We start from the raw sequence: 14,652 nt of genomic DNA, 5'->3' as shown, positions 1-14,652 counted from the left end.
TGTCTTAGCCACTATGCTACCAGAGCTCCCATACTACAGAATATAGAGGAAAAATAATAAAGTGATACTGCCTCGCAAACCCAAGGAGGGGTCACTATGAGTTGGGTCCGACTTGACAGCAAACAACAGCAACAACAACAAATATATATATATATATATATATATATATATATATATATATATATATATATATTCTGTATTATATACATATATTCTGTATTATGTGTGTGTGTGTGTATTCTGTATCATATATGAAGCTCAAGTAATGGAAATGTTATTTTTGTTCAGAGTTGAGCCTGTCAGCATACATTTGATATGATCTTCATGAAAAACCCTCTTAACTGTAATTGGATACTTTTTATTTGCAGTCACTCCTAGCAATTAGATGGTCAAATTTTTGACACTGCAATCATTTGGAGTTACACCTTGACTGTTATTTAGTTTCTGACCTCTAAGACTATCTTTTCAGCAGCTGCCTATGAACCATAGGCTAATCTAATAAAAATAGCCATCATCAAAGAATCTTGAATGATCTCTGGAAAGTAAAGTTTTTGTACATCACATACAACAGAACATAACACAATGTACATGTTTATTAAATCTTTATAGAAGGAATGACCTCATAATGCTATAATACTGACTTCACTAGGTATAACCCAAAACAGTGAGAATTTATTGGACATCTTTCCCCAAAATATGTTTTAATAGAGATATTAAGTCATTATGAATCTACCTTGATTTCTGAAATTATCTTGAACTATGAAAATCTAAAAATGTAATTCTGTTGACACAAATTTTACCAGTTTTGATGCTCTGTTTTGTTTGAGCACAACTGTATCCTTTTTTTATCCCAAAACTGTACAAATAGTCACCATATTTTCCACTTTAACCAAAATAATAACAAACTCACTGCCGTGCAGTCAATCCTGACCCACAGCAACTCCTCCTTGGGTTTCCGAGGCATTATATTCTCTACTGAAGTAGGTTGCCCAATCTCCCTTCCGAGGAGTGGCTGTTGCATTTGAACCATCAGCCTTCTGGTTAGCAGTCAAATTTCTTAGGCATTATGCCACCAGAGCTCCCATTTTTCCTCTTTACAAAGAGTTAATATAATCTAGTTGAAATCACCTTTTCTTCCCTAGTCGCACATTTTCAGATTATGATAGGGCATTTTATCATTGCATCAAATACTTTAAGCTATCAGTCCTGAGATTTCAGTTATTTCATTGTTCTGTATTACAAAAATTTATTTGCACAGACTATTATCTAGAGGGCACTAAGGACAATAGATACTTTTGGGTATATGGTATTGTGTGAGGAAATGTAAGGCTTTATCGTTGTTGTTATGTGCTGTTGAATTGGTCCCAAATCATAGTGGCCCCTCCTTGGGTTTGTGAGTTGGTGTCACTATGTAAGTAGATTGCCCAACTTTCCTTCCAAGGAGTGGCTGGTGAGTTTGAACTGCCAGCCTTCTGGTTAGCAGTCAAGTGTCATAGGCACTATGCTACCAGAGCTCCTGAATGTAAGGTAACAATTTATTTTCCTTTCATTTGTATCCAGGAACCACTCAGGATCCATATTTTTGGTGACTTTTCAGTAATTAAATACACATAAAACAGGCTCATTTTTACTTTGAGTGATGCAGAAAGACATTTTAATGTGAGAGCACTATTATTTTGTTCAGATATATGTATTAAAATACATTCAGCTATTTTGTTTATTACTATTTATTATTTTGTTTATTCCACTTATTTATAGACTTGATAGCATCTCCTAACAGATTAATTGGAAGTTTAATGAAACCATTTCCATCTGACAGATCATCTTGCAGGGTTTTACTTCTATAATATTATGTTTATATTCTTTTATATAATTAACCTAGATAAAAGGCTTGTGGACTACTTTAGAGATGCTATGCATTAATTATTGTTGTTGTTATTTGATGCTGTCATGCATTCCAGTGTAAATATCCTATGTACAACAGAACAAAATATCGCCTGGTCCTGTACCATCCTCACATTATTGCTGTTTTTATAGCCACTGCATCAATCCATCTCCTTGTAGGGTCTTCCTTTCTTTCCCTGCCATCTACCTAGTATGATGTCCTTTTCCAGGGACTAATCCCTCCTGCTTACATGTTCAAAATACGTAAGATATTCTTGCCATCCTCATTATTAGGAATATTCTGACTGTACTTCATCCATGGAAGAGTATTCCGTTTTGGCAGTCAATGATATATTCAATATTCTTCACCAACACCATAATCCAAATGCATAATTTCATCCTTGTTCTTCCTTATTTATTGCCCAGCTTTCCCATGCATATGCTGTGATTGAAAATACCATTACTTGAGTCAGGTATACCTTAGTCCTACTCCAACTGATATGTTTGTTTTTTAAAGAGGTCTTTTGCAGCAGATTTGCCCAATCATTTAATTTCTTGACTGCTGTTTCCAAGGGCATTGGGTGGGATCTAAGTAAAATGAAATCCTTGACTATTTCAATATTTTCTCCATTAATCATGTTGCTTATTGGTCTATTTACAGAGATTTTCATTTTCTTTATGTTGAGGTGTGCTCCAGACTGACAGCTGTAGTATTTGATCTTCATCAATAAGTGTTGCAAGTTCTCTTCACTTTCAGCAAGCAAGGTTGTGTCATTTGCATGTCACAGATTATTGACGAGTATTCCTTCAATCCTAATACCACCTTCTTCTTGGCATATTATTTGCTTGCATTGACAGTGAATAAGTATGGTGACATGATACAAACCTGATGCACATCTTTCCTGATTTTAAATCATGCAATAACCCCTTGTTTTGTTCCATATGAGCACAATTAAGTGCTCTGGAATTCCCATTCTTAACAATGTTATCTGTGATCCTTTATGGTCCACACAGTCGAATGCCTTTGTATAGTCATTAAAATACAGGTAAACATCTGGTATTCTTTGCTTTCAGCCAAGATCCATCTGATATGAGCAATGATATCCCTCCTTTCTTGTCCTCTTCTGACTCCTGCTTGCATTTCTGGAAGTTCCCTGTCATTGCATTGCTGCAACTGTTTTTTGAATTATCTTCAGTAAAATTTTACTTGCCTATGATATCAATGATAATTTCCACATTCTGTTGGATCATCTTTCTCTGTGATAAACAAACATAAATCTTTTCTGGTCAGTTGGCCAGGAAATTTTGGTCTTCCAAATTTCCTGGCATAGATAAGTTAGCACTTTCAATGTTGCATCTGTTTGTTGAAATCAACATTCAGTCATTTCAGAAGGTAACATATGAATGGATTAATTAGCTACTTAGCTATAATTCATCTAACATGGAAGGTATAATACAAAGTATAAGCACTCAATAATAACTTGTTGCATACTTTTAATTGTACTAAAAGTATACAAGAAAATGAAATTATTATCATATAATATACTACAGAATGTTGTTGTTGTTATGTGCCGTCGAGTCAAACCTGACTCATAGCGACCCCTCCTTGGGTTTCCGAGGCAGTATCACTACGGAAGTAGGATTGCCCAACCTTCCTTCCGAGGAGTGGCTGGTGGGTTTGAACCGCCAGCTGTCTGGTTAGCAGGCAAGTGTCTTAGCCACTATGCTACCAGAGCTCCCATACTACAGAATATAGAGGAAAAATAATAACAATGAGAGCAATTTATTAGATTTTATATCTTAGAATTTGCACTGGGCAAATCTGCTGCAAAAGTCCTCTTTACAGTGTTGAAGAGCAAAGATGTCACTTTGAAGACTAAGGTGCACCTAACCCAAGCCATAGTATTTTCAATCGCCTCACATATATGTGAAAGCTGGGCAATGAATAAGGAAGACTGAAGAAGAGTTGATGCCTTTGAATTATGGTGTTGGTGAAGAATACTGAAAACACCATGGACTGCCAGAAGAATGAACCAATCTCTCCCGGAAGAAGTATAACTGGGATGCTCCTTGGAGGGATAATGGCCAGACTTTGTCTCACTACTTTGGTCATATTTTCAAAGGGGACCATTGCCTGGAAAAGGATACCATGCTTGGTAAAGGGGATGGTCAGTGAAAAAGGAGAAGACTCTCAATGAGGTAGATTGACACAGTAGCTACAATGATGGGCTCAAGTACAGCAAGTATTGTGAGGATGGTGCATGAATGGTCAGTGTTTTGTTCTGTTGTGCATTGGGTCACTAAGTAATATCTGATTTGATGGCACCTAACAACAAACATAGGTTAGAATGGTAAAAGGAGAGACTGGTAAAAAAAAGGGGCAATGGTTTTATAGTGCCTGATTTAATTCCTAAATATTTACTTATATTTGTATGGGCAAACAAAGAATGTGAGGTTTTTACTAATGAAAATCATACATTTACAAAAATAAATGCATTTAATTAACTTTCCATAATATCATACTTTTGAATTCCCAAATTATTGCAACAATTATATTGCCTTTTGGGAAAAATAATATTGACTTTATAATAGTTATGAATAAGGATATGGTACCTCCACATTTTATAATTATAATAGATTTTTTATAATTATAATAGGAACTATAATTTGAAGATTGTAATTATTTTGCCAAATTTTTAATTATTTCTGAGTAAATTCTATAAAATTAGCTGACAAAGAATTAAATGAAAATACATTTGTATTAGTATCTCACATGTCCTGATACATTATTCATTTGCTTTTGAACAGAATGTTTATAATCACAATTGTAAAATGTTGTTACAATTAATAATTTGTATAATTCTTCAGGGAAAATTCTATGCTAATGCTGTAAATGGTTTCATTAAATAAATAGGATCAATTAGCTATATATACACATAGGAGGTTAAAATGTGCCCTATTTTAACATATATATATATATATATATATATTCCCTTGTTACCAAATTATAGACAGTGTCTCATTTTTTTTTTTCCCTACAAAGGAAGCATTTATTTAATTGCAAGATTAGGTCACATCAAAGTTTAGCTTCAATTGATTATATGCATTCAAACATAAAAAATAAAATAAAAAATAAAAAACACTCAAAACCTTTTGTGTATTGAAAAAAACAAAATTGAGCACTTTAAATGATTAAAGATAGCCACATAATGGTAATATCACTAATTTTACATCATTAAAGTAATACTGTCATTTGACAGTTGCCATAAAATACAATTTTTCTAACTCTAAAAAATTATCAGAATGCATACTTAATTAAAATGAGAGTATATCATTCTTCTTAGAGGATGGAGTTTATAATAAATACTGTCCAGGCCATTTCAGTTATAGATGTTAGTAAAGTAAAAAAAAAAAAAAAAAAAAGCTAATATTTTATCTTTCTAGTAATTTTTCTTCTTGGTGTTCAATCCTCATTTTCCACTCCTGGTTGGATAATGAATGCAAGGGACAGCTTACATGGTAACTCTTCTTTATAAATTTTTCTGACTCATGAGTTTCTCAGCATCCTTATTATAGGGAAAAAAAAAAAAAGTGTTTTTTTTTTTCTATATTAAGGTATTTTTTAGATTCACTGTTTTATTAAGAAATAATTATAGTTTTGAAGTTAATGTTACTGAATATTTTAAGTCTTATTCAATATCAAGTTCTGACTATAAACCTTAAAGAAGTCAAAACACTTTAACTCACTGTTTTACATTGTGTAAGTTAACCTCTATTGGGTTCTAGTGCTAACGTGGATTTTTTGTTTGAAAGTCACCAGATTTTTGTAGTCATTTGTTAGTATATTATGAGTTGAATTCTATCACTTATAATGGCTCATCTATTGAAGTCATATACCTTTTTAGGATTATTACATCACCAATTAGAATCTATATAAAAAATAAAGAAAAACATATCAATACTCTTCCAGTGGCATATAACAAAATTCAATTGCTTTCTGGTCATCTACTGTTTTAATAAATTTACCAAACTAAACAAAATGCATTTTGTCTGGTACTATATCATTTGTATGGCTCATAATGACTCAGTGATCTTTGTTTAATTCCTAAATCTGTAGAAACTATTCTTTAAATAATGTTGTATAAACATGTCTATATTTAATGTAACAAGATTCTGATCCATAAATATAATGTATCATTTTCTCCATGATAAAAATAAATACTACTCTTGCCATTTCTAATCCTCTAACTCATTTTAGAGCAGCTTGAAGGCTGTTTTTTGCTTGGGTGTGGCTCTTTATTAAAGCCCGAACCAGAGGTAAATAGGCAAGGGGCATGGAGGATGCTATTTGCTTGGGGGTGGTTCTATATTAAGTCCTGGGCCTGAGGTAGGCAGGCCCAGGACATGGAGGCTGCTTTTTGCTTAGGTGTGGCTCCATATTAAGGCTGGGCCTGCGGTAGGCAAGTGCAGAGGGGTTAGGAACAACTAAGGGAGAAGAACCTGTCTGTCAATGTGTTGTCCTGTGGAGGCTTACGTGTTGGTGTGAGGCTGGAGGCTATGCCATCATGTTTCAAAATGGCAGCAGGGTCACCCATGGTGTGGAGGTTTCAGCTGAGCTTTCCGTGTTAGACAGACTCAGAAGAAGGAAGCGGCCATCTACTTCTCAAAGAATTGGCCAGTGAAAACCTTATGAATAGCAGGGAAACACTGTCTGATATATTACTGGAAAATTTTATGAAAAGCTCTGAAACATTGTCTGACAGAGTGCTGAAAAATGAGCCCATCAGATTGGAAGGTACTCAAAATTTGACTGGGGAAAAGCTGACTCCTTAGAACAAAGATGACCTTAACATTATGGATAGAGTAAATGTTTCAGCACCTCCATTAGCTGATGTGGCATGACTCAAAATGAGCAGAAACAGATGCAAACAACCATCAATAATTAGAACATGGAATATATAAAGTATGAATCCAGGAAAATTGGAAGTTGTCAAAAATGAAATGAAATACATAAATAACAATAGCCTAGGCATTAGTGAGCTGAAATGGACTGGTACTGCCCATTTTGAATCAGACAAACACATGATCTACTATGCTGAATGACAAATTGAAGAGGAGTGTGGGCATTCATCATCACAAAGACTTTCAAGATCTGTCCTGAAGTACAATGCTGTCAGTGATAGGATAATATCCATACGCCTGCAAAGAAGATCAGTTAATACTACTATTATCCAAATTTACACACCAACCATCCAAGCCAAAGATGAGGATATTGAAGAGTTAGTTACCAATTCCTGCAGTCTGATATTGATTGAACATGCAATCAAGATGTGTTGATTATCACTGGTGACTGGAACACAAAAGTTGGAAACAAAGAATAGTTATCAGTAGTTGAAAAATATGGCCATGATGATGGAAATAACACTGGAGATTGCATGATAGAATTTTGCAAGACCAATGACTTATTCATTGCAAATACCTATTCTTAACAACATAAGCAATAACTATTCATGTGAACTTCACCAGATGGAATGCACAGGAATCAGATTGACTACATTTGTGGCAAGAGGCGATGGAGTTCAATATCTTCAGCCAAACCAAGACTGATTGTGGAAAAGACCTTTAACTGCTCATATGCAGGTTCAATTTAATGTTGAAGACAATTAAAACACGTAGATGAGAGCCAAAATATGATCTTGATAATATACCTTCTGAATATAGAGACCATCTAAAAAACAGATTTGATGCACTGAACACCAATAACCCAAAACCAGAGGAATTCTGGGATGACATCAATAACATCATCCATGAAGAAAGCAAGAGGTCATTAAAAAGACAAGAAAGGAAGAAAAGACCAAAATGCCAGAAAAGACTCTTAAACTTGTACTTGAGTGGAGAGTAGCTAAAGCAAATGGAAGAAATGACAAAATAAAAGAGCTGCACAGAAGATTTCAAACAGAAGCTCAAGCAGACAAACCAATTACTATAATGAAATGTGCTAAGACCTGGAGGTAGAGAACCAAAAGGGAAGAACACACTCAACATTTCTCAATCTGAAAGAAATGAGGAAAAAATGTAAGCCTCAAGTTGCAATATTGAAAGATTATATGGGCAAAATATTGAATGATGCAGGAAACATCAAAAGAAGATGAAAGGAATATACAGAGTCACTGTATCAAAAAGAATTGGTCGATGTTCATTCATTCAGGAGGTGGCATATGATCAAGAGCCAGTGGTACTGAAGGAAGAAATTGAAGCTGCACTGAAGGAATTAGCAAAGAACAAGCCTCTAGGAATTGACCGAATACCCATTGAGATGTTTCAACAAATGGATGCCCCGCTACAGTCGCTCACTTGGTTATGCCAAGAGATCTGGAAGACAACTACCTGGCCAACTGACAAGAAGAGATTCATATTTGTACCTATTCCAAAGAAAAGCGATCCTTCAGAATGTGGAAGTTACTGAACAATATGATTAGTATCACATGCAAGTAAAATCTTACTGAAGATAATTCAGAAACAGTTACAGCAACGCATTGACAGAGAACTTCCAGAAATGAAGCTGGATTCAGAAGAGGTCATGGAAAAATTGATATCATTGCTGATGTCAGATGGATCTTAGCTGAAAGAAAAGAATACCAGAAATATGTTTACTTATGTTTTATTGATTATGCAAAAGCATTCAATTGTGTGGATCATAACAAATTGTGGCTAACATTGAGAAAAATGGGAATTCCAGAATGCTTGGTTATACTCATGAGGAACCTGTACATAGATCAGATGGCTGCCATTTGAACAAAACAAGGGGATAATTCATTGTTCAAAATCAAGAAGGGAGTGTGTCAAGGTTGTATCATTTCACCATATTTATTCAATGTGTATGCTTAGCAATAATCTGAGAAGCTGGATTATATGAAAAAGAACTTGGTATAAGGTTTTGAGAAAGACTCATTAACAACCTGCAATATGCAGATGACACAACTTTGCTTGCTGAGAGTGAAGATGACTTGAAGCACTTGCTGACGAAGATTAAAGACTACAGTCTGCAGTGTAGATTACACCTCAATATAAAGAAAACAAAAATCCTCACAACTGGTCCAATAAACATCTTCACAGTGGATGGAAAAAAGATTGAAGTTGTCAAGGATTTCATATATCTTGGCTCTATAACCAACACCAATGGAAGCAGTCAAGACATCAGAAGATATATTGCTTTGGGCAAATCTGCTGCCATGGACCTTTTTCAAGTGACGAAGAGGAAAGATGTCTCCTTGAAGACTAAGGTGTGCCTAACCCAAGCCATGGTATTTTCAATCACCTCTTCTGTATGTGAGAGGTGGACATTGAATAAGGAGGACCGAAGAAGAGTTGATGCTTTTGAGTTGTGTTGGAGAAGAATGCTAAGAGTACCATGGTCTGCTAAAAGGACTAACAAATCTGTCCTGGAAGAAGTGCAGCTGGAATTTTCCTTGCAAGCATGAATGGCCAGACTTCGTCTCACCTCCTTTGGTCACGTTGTCAGAAGGAACCATTCCCTGGAGAAGAATATCATACTTGGTAAAGTGAAGGGTCAATGAAGAAGGAGAAGGCCCTAGATGAAATGGATAGACACATTGCCGCAGCAATGGGCTCAGGTAAAGCAAGGATCATGGGGCTGGCACAGGACCAGACAGTGTTTCGTTCTGCTGTGCATAGTGTCGCTATAAGTCGGAGATGACTCGATGGCACCTACCAACAACAACAACTCATTTTGCACAGTTCTGTAAATAGTTTGGCAATCATCTATGCAATCTTTTTTATTTATTTGGTTTAGCCAAAGGACTTTGGTGACTTGTGTAGTTACTATTTTGCAGTGATCTTGTTTTTGTGCTTGAAATTACAATTGCCATTTTTGTTAATTTTTTTTTTCTAAATTTAAAATTAACTTTTGGACTAAAGTAATGCAAAATGTGATATTCATTTATTGATCCCCTAATTACAATAACATTGTTTGAATTATAAATGTCTGCCACACACTGTAAATATGAAAATGGATATTTTAATATTTGTGCATTCATTAAAATTTTACAATGTAAACAGGTAAGAAGACATGTTATTAGCATCAGAGGATCTTTGAATATGATGTGTATTTTGGTGTGGTAATATATAGAGAAAGCAGTTAATGAAATGGGAAAGTCATTAAATTGGAGAAATTGCAAAGAAGAGATACCATGTAAGTTTAATTTTACATTAATTAGTCAATAATACTGATATACCAATAAATTAGAATAACAGTGACACATTAACCAAAAGAGGTATGACCTTTATCTTTATGAAGCTTAAAATATAGTGTAGGATATAGATGCTACTCAAATAATCACACAAATGAATGTTGTTGTTGTTGTTATGTGCCGTCGAGTCAGACCCGACTCATAGCGACCCCGCCTTGGGTTTCCGAGGCAGTATCACTATGGAAGTAGATTGCCCCATCTTCTGCCCAAGGAGTGGCTGGGGGGTTTGAACCACCAGCCTTCTGGTTAGCAGTCAAGTGCATTAGCCACTATGCTACCAGAGCTCCCACACAAATGAATACAGTTTGCAATTCTGACACTTGCTGCAGTAAAGAAGCCATGGGATATCTACCTTCTCCTAGTCTGAGAGTTAAGACAAAATACCCAAAAGAAATGCATTGACAGTTAAGATCTGAAGGACAAGTGAAAGTTGACTAAGCAAAAGTTGTGGTACATGGTTCTCAGTAGAGGGAAAAGTGGTTATTCGAAATCCCTATGACAAGAAGAAGGATAATGCATTAGAGGAACAATAAGAAATCTATGCACTTGGCCTCTGAAAGGTTTGCAGAGAGGGGGTGGATTGAGATGAGGTTGGACAAACTGGTGGACCCTTGTCTTATGAAGCAATCTAAGATTCCGTATTTTTTTAAAGATTTTGCTCAAGGAAGTGACAACGTTTCATCTTTCATTTCTGAAAAGACCCAACAGTTAGCAGTGCAGCAAATAGATTGCATGGAGTCAAAACAGGGAGACCTTTCACTAAGTTATTGAGTAATACACCTTCAAACAATGAGTAAGTCAGTGCACTTCATGGAAGCAATGAAGGGTAATCGTTACAGGCAAAGGAAGCAAGGACTGAGAAAACAGCATATTCATGGGTTTCCTACAGTTGATAGGTGGATTTCCTGAGCATGACTCAAAATGGGAAGAAATAGTTGCAAACAGTAATTAATAATCAGAACATGAAATGTACAAAATAGAGAGTCAGTGGAAAAGGAGAAGACCTCAAAAAGATGGATTGATAGATTAGCTGCAATGATGCAAGGATTCTAGGGATGGTATAGGACCAGTCAGTATTTCCTTCTGTTTTACATAGTCACCATGACTTGGAGCTGATTGTATGGTACCTAACAACAATAACAACCAAGTTGATGGTCATTATAGATGCCAGTGTCTCTAAGTCATTCTAGCTTCACAGCTATTATAGAAGTCAATGTGTCATCTTCCATATACCTTTTATCACACTCTATCTCCAGGATTTTGTTAGTAATTGGGATAGTATTGTAGAAGGAGTTAACATCACTCTACTTATAATCATCAAAGTAGTCTGTGTCATTGCCTGATTGATGACTTCCAGAATCCTAGTTTGAGTGTTTGCTTCTAGGGTCATTCCTAGTACCATCTCTCTTGAGTTTCTTACCTCTCCATCCACCCCCAATTATATTGAGCCACTAATTAATTAAAGAAATTATCCAAAGGAACATAAGAAAGGAACTAAAAAGAATGAAACAGTGGAGGAAAAGCCAATGCAAGGTGCATTACTAAATTGGTAGCACTACTCGATAACTGGGGTTAAATCCAATAGTGATATTCTAGTGAGCCACATAGAATGCATTTTCAAAAAGCAGTAAAAAACTACATGTTGTTTCTGTTTTTTAATGACCCAGAGAGAAATTAACTGTTCAAACTACTCCCTGACATTTTCTGTAGTATATACGATAGTTTTGTTTTCTTGATAAAGAGACTCCACTGTGGTAATGATACTTGATTTTATGATGGCTGCCTCAAGCAGTCCCATCCAGTCTTGACTTTCAAACAAATGAGACTCATACATTCTACTCTGTGATCAAAACAAAGTTTGACACTCTTATATAACTTCATTGATTAACTGCATCTGATGCACATCATAGTGCAAGTTTCCAGGAGTCACTAAAAAAAGATGGCATTTAGAGCCTCAATCAGAAGTCCCAATAAATAATGCACATTTAGTATTATTCCTGCAAATAAACTTACTGCTTTAATATTGAAAGAAAATACAAATTCACTTACTAATAATTATTTCATTGAAACTATTATCCTGATACATTTTGGAAATTAAAAATATTTATCTTATGGAGTTCAGTTGCTTATTTTGATGAAATTTATCCATTGAAAACTGTTCTCCAAAGCACATTTATCAATAGATTGTGGTAGTTAAATCATTAAAAATTTGTCTATCCATCAGTCTGTAAGTTATCAATAACATTATCTCTGGAAAGATTTCTTCAAATCATACAATCATAAAATTAGACAAGATTATATTTTATTCAATCTATCACCTCATTTAACTTGCCCAATTTAGGTGACTGATACTTATAGTACTAATATTACTTATAACACTAGGAGCAACAATTCTGATGCTGATAATTCTAGTTGAAAAAATGTTCCTCAGATCTTGTTATCTACTATACAAATTCTACACAAATTCTTTTTCCAATTGTCTACAGTAATCTGGGGTCTCGTTGGTCTTCCAATATTTGAGTTGAGCAAATGAGACAGAATATTGCTTTAATTTCTCCTTTCCTTCCCACTGACATCTAATACATCAGTACATCCTGTTGACTGTACTCATAAAATATTAATAATAGTAAGTTGTTTATGTGACCACTTCTCAAGAGTGAGGCATTTGCACATACATAAACCAATCCAGCATGTCTTTTATTAGGAATAGTTACTGCATCAGCTACTAAACATTCTCCATGATCTTTCTGTTGCTTTATGCTCCATTGTCCATAGAGAAGTCAGAGTGGCAAAGTGTAATTGATTATGTCCTTCCTTCTACCTCTACATTTGATTCTCATTTCAAATAAACAAATGCAATTTCTTTTCATGCCTTGCAAGGCATATATGATTTGGGCCCCAGCTATTTATTCAATCTAATGTCTGCCATTCTTCCTGCAATGCTCTGACCAAAGCAGCCCTCTTGGTATGATTTTGACATGTCGAGAATGATTCTTTTTTAGACATTTCCTTACTGCCTGGAATATTATTCTTCCAATTCATCATAAGGCTGCATTCTCATCACTTAAGTCTGATTGCAAATGTCATTTCCTCAGAAAGGGCTTCTTTAAAAATAGTAGCCAATGTAGCTATATTCCTTATTCACTCTTCTTATTGCTTATTGGTTTTGATGGCATATTTTACTATATAAATTAGTGTATGCAGTTGTTAACATGTTTATTTTATGAATAATCCTTTGAGAATATAAGCTCCTTGAGAGTAAGACCTTTAGTGTTTTCATTCACTAAATCCTATCACATGCTAGAGGCAGAGTAAATAATCATTCAGTAAATAGCATTTAAAAGACCATTGCTCTGTCCTTTCATCATTTGTCCTCTCTTCTTGACTAGATTACACATCATTAACTTCTTTTATTTTCATTCAAATGCCATGCTTTTGACATCTTCATATTTCTCTTTGAAATTACAAACTTACAATAAATTATGTAAATATGGTTTTGACCAACATTGACAAGAGTGAGAATAGTAGAGTTATAATTTATAGTGAATTGCATTAATTAACACCACTTAGACTTTATTTACCTTTAATAAAATAACTGTTAATATCTTTATAGTTAAATGAAAGCCTAGTACAAACTGAGAAGCTAAATATTTTAGCTTATTCCTTTATAATAATAATAATTATTATTATTTGTAATTGAATGAAAAACATGTTGTTATTGTTGTTGTTAGGTTATATCAAGTCACTTCCGGTTCATAGTGACCCTGTGTACAACAGAATGAAATTTGCCCAGTCCTGTGCCATCCTCACAATCGTTGCTACATTGGAGTCCAGTGTTGCAGCCATTGTGTCAGTCACCTCATTTAGTGTCTTCATCTTTTTCTCCAACCCTCTACTTTTTCTAGCATGATGTCCATCTCCAGAGAAGTCTCTCCATCTTTGCTTCTAAGGAGAATTCTGGTTAAACTTCCACCAAGACAAATATCTTTGTTCATCTGGCATTCCATGGTATAGTCAATATTCTTCACCAACACCATAATTCAAATTCACCAAATCTTTTGTCTTCCTTATTGATTGTCCATATATCTCATTTATATGAAATGAGGGAAAACATCACTTGTGTCTAGTGCACCTTAATCCTTAAAGTGACATCTTTACTTCTTAACACTTTACAGAGGTCTTTTGCAGAATATTTAACCAATACAATATGTCATGTAATTTCTTGACTACTGTTTCATGGGCTTTGATTGTAGGTACAATTAAAATGAAATATCTGACAATTTCAATATTTTCACTGTTAATTATGTTACTTATTGGTCCAAATGTGAGTTTTGAGGCTGAGCCTCTGGTGTTGAAAACCCAGCGAGATGCACCTGGTGCACAGGTAACAGCCCAGCTTGTAGACTGAGACAGACTAGGAAGAAGGAAGAGGCCATCCACTTCTCAAAGAATTGGCCAGGGAAAACCTTATGAATAGCAAAGAAACACTGTTTGGTAC

Source organism: Orycteropus afer, unplaced genomic scaffold (genome assembly GCF_000298275.1).
Source record: "Orycteropus afer afer isolate SDZICR_OR568_19922 unplaced genomic scaffold, OryAfe1.0 scaffold00349, whole genome shotgun sequence".
NCBI lineage: Eukaryota > Metazoa > Chordata > Mammalia > Tubulidentata > Orycteropodidae > Orycteropus > Orycteropus afer.
The sequence above is the reverse complement of the archived record's forward strand: the minus strand, read 5'-3'. Positions refer to the sequence as shown.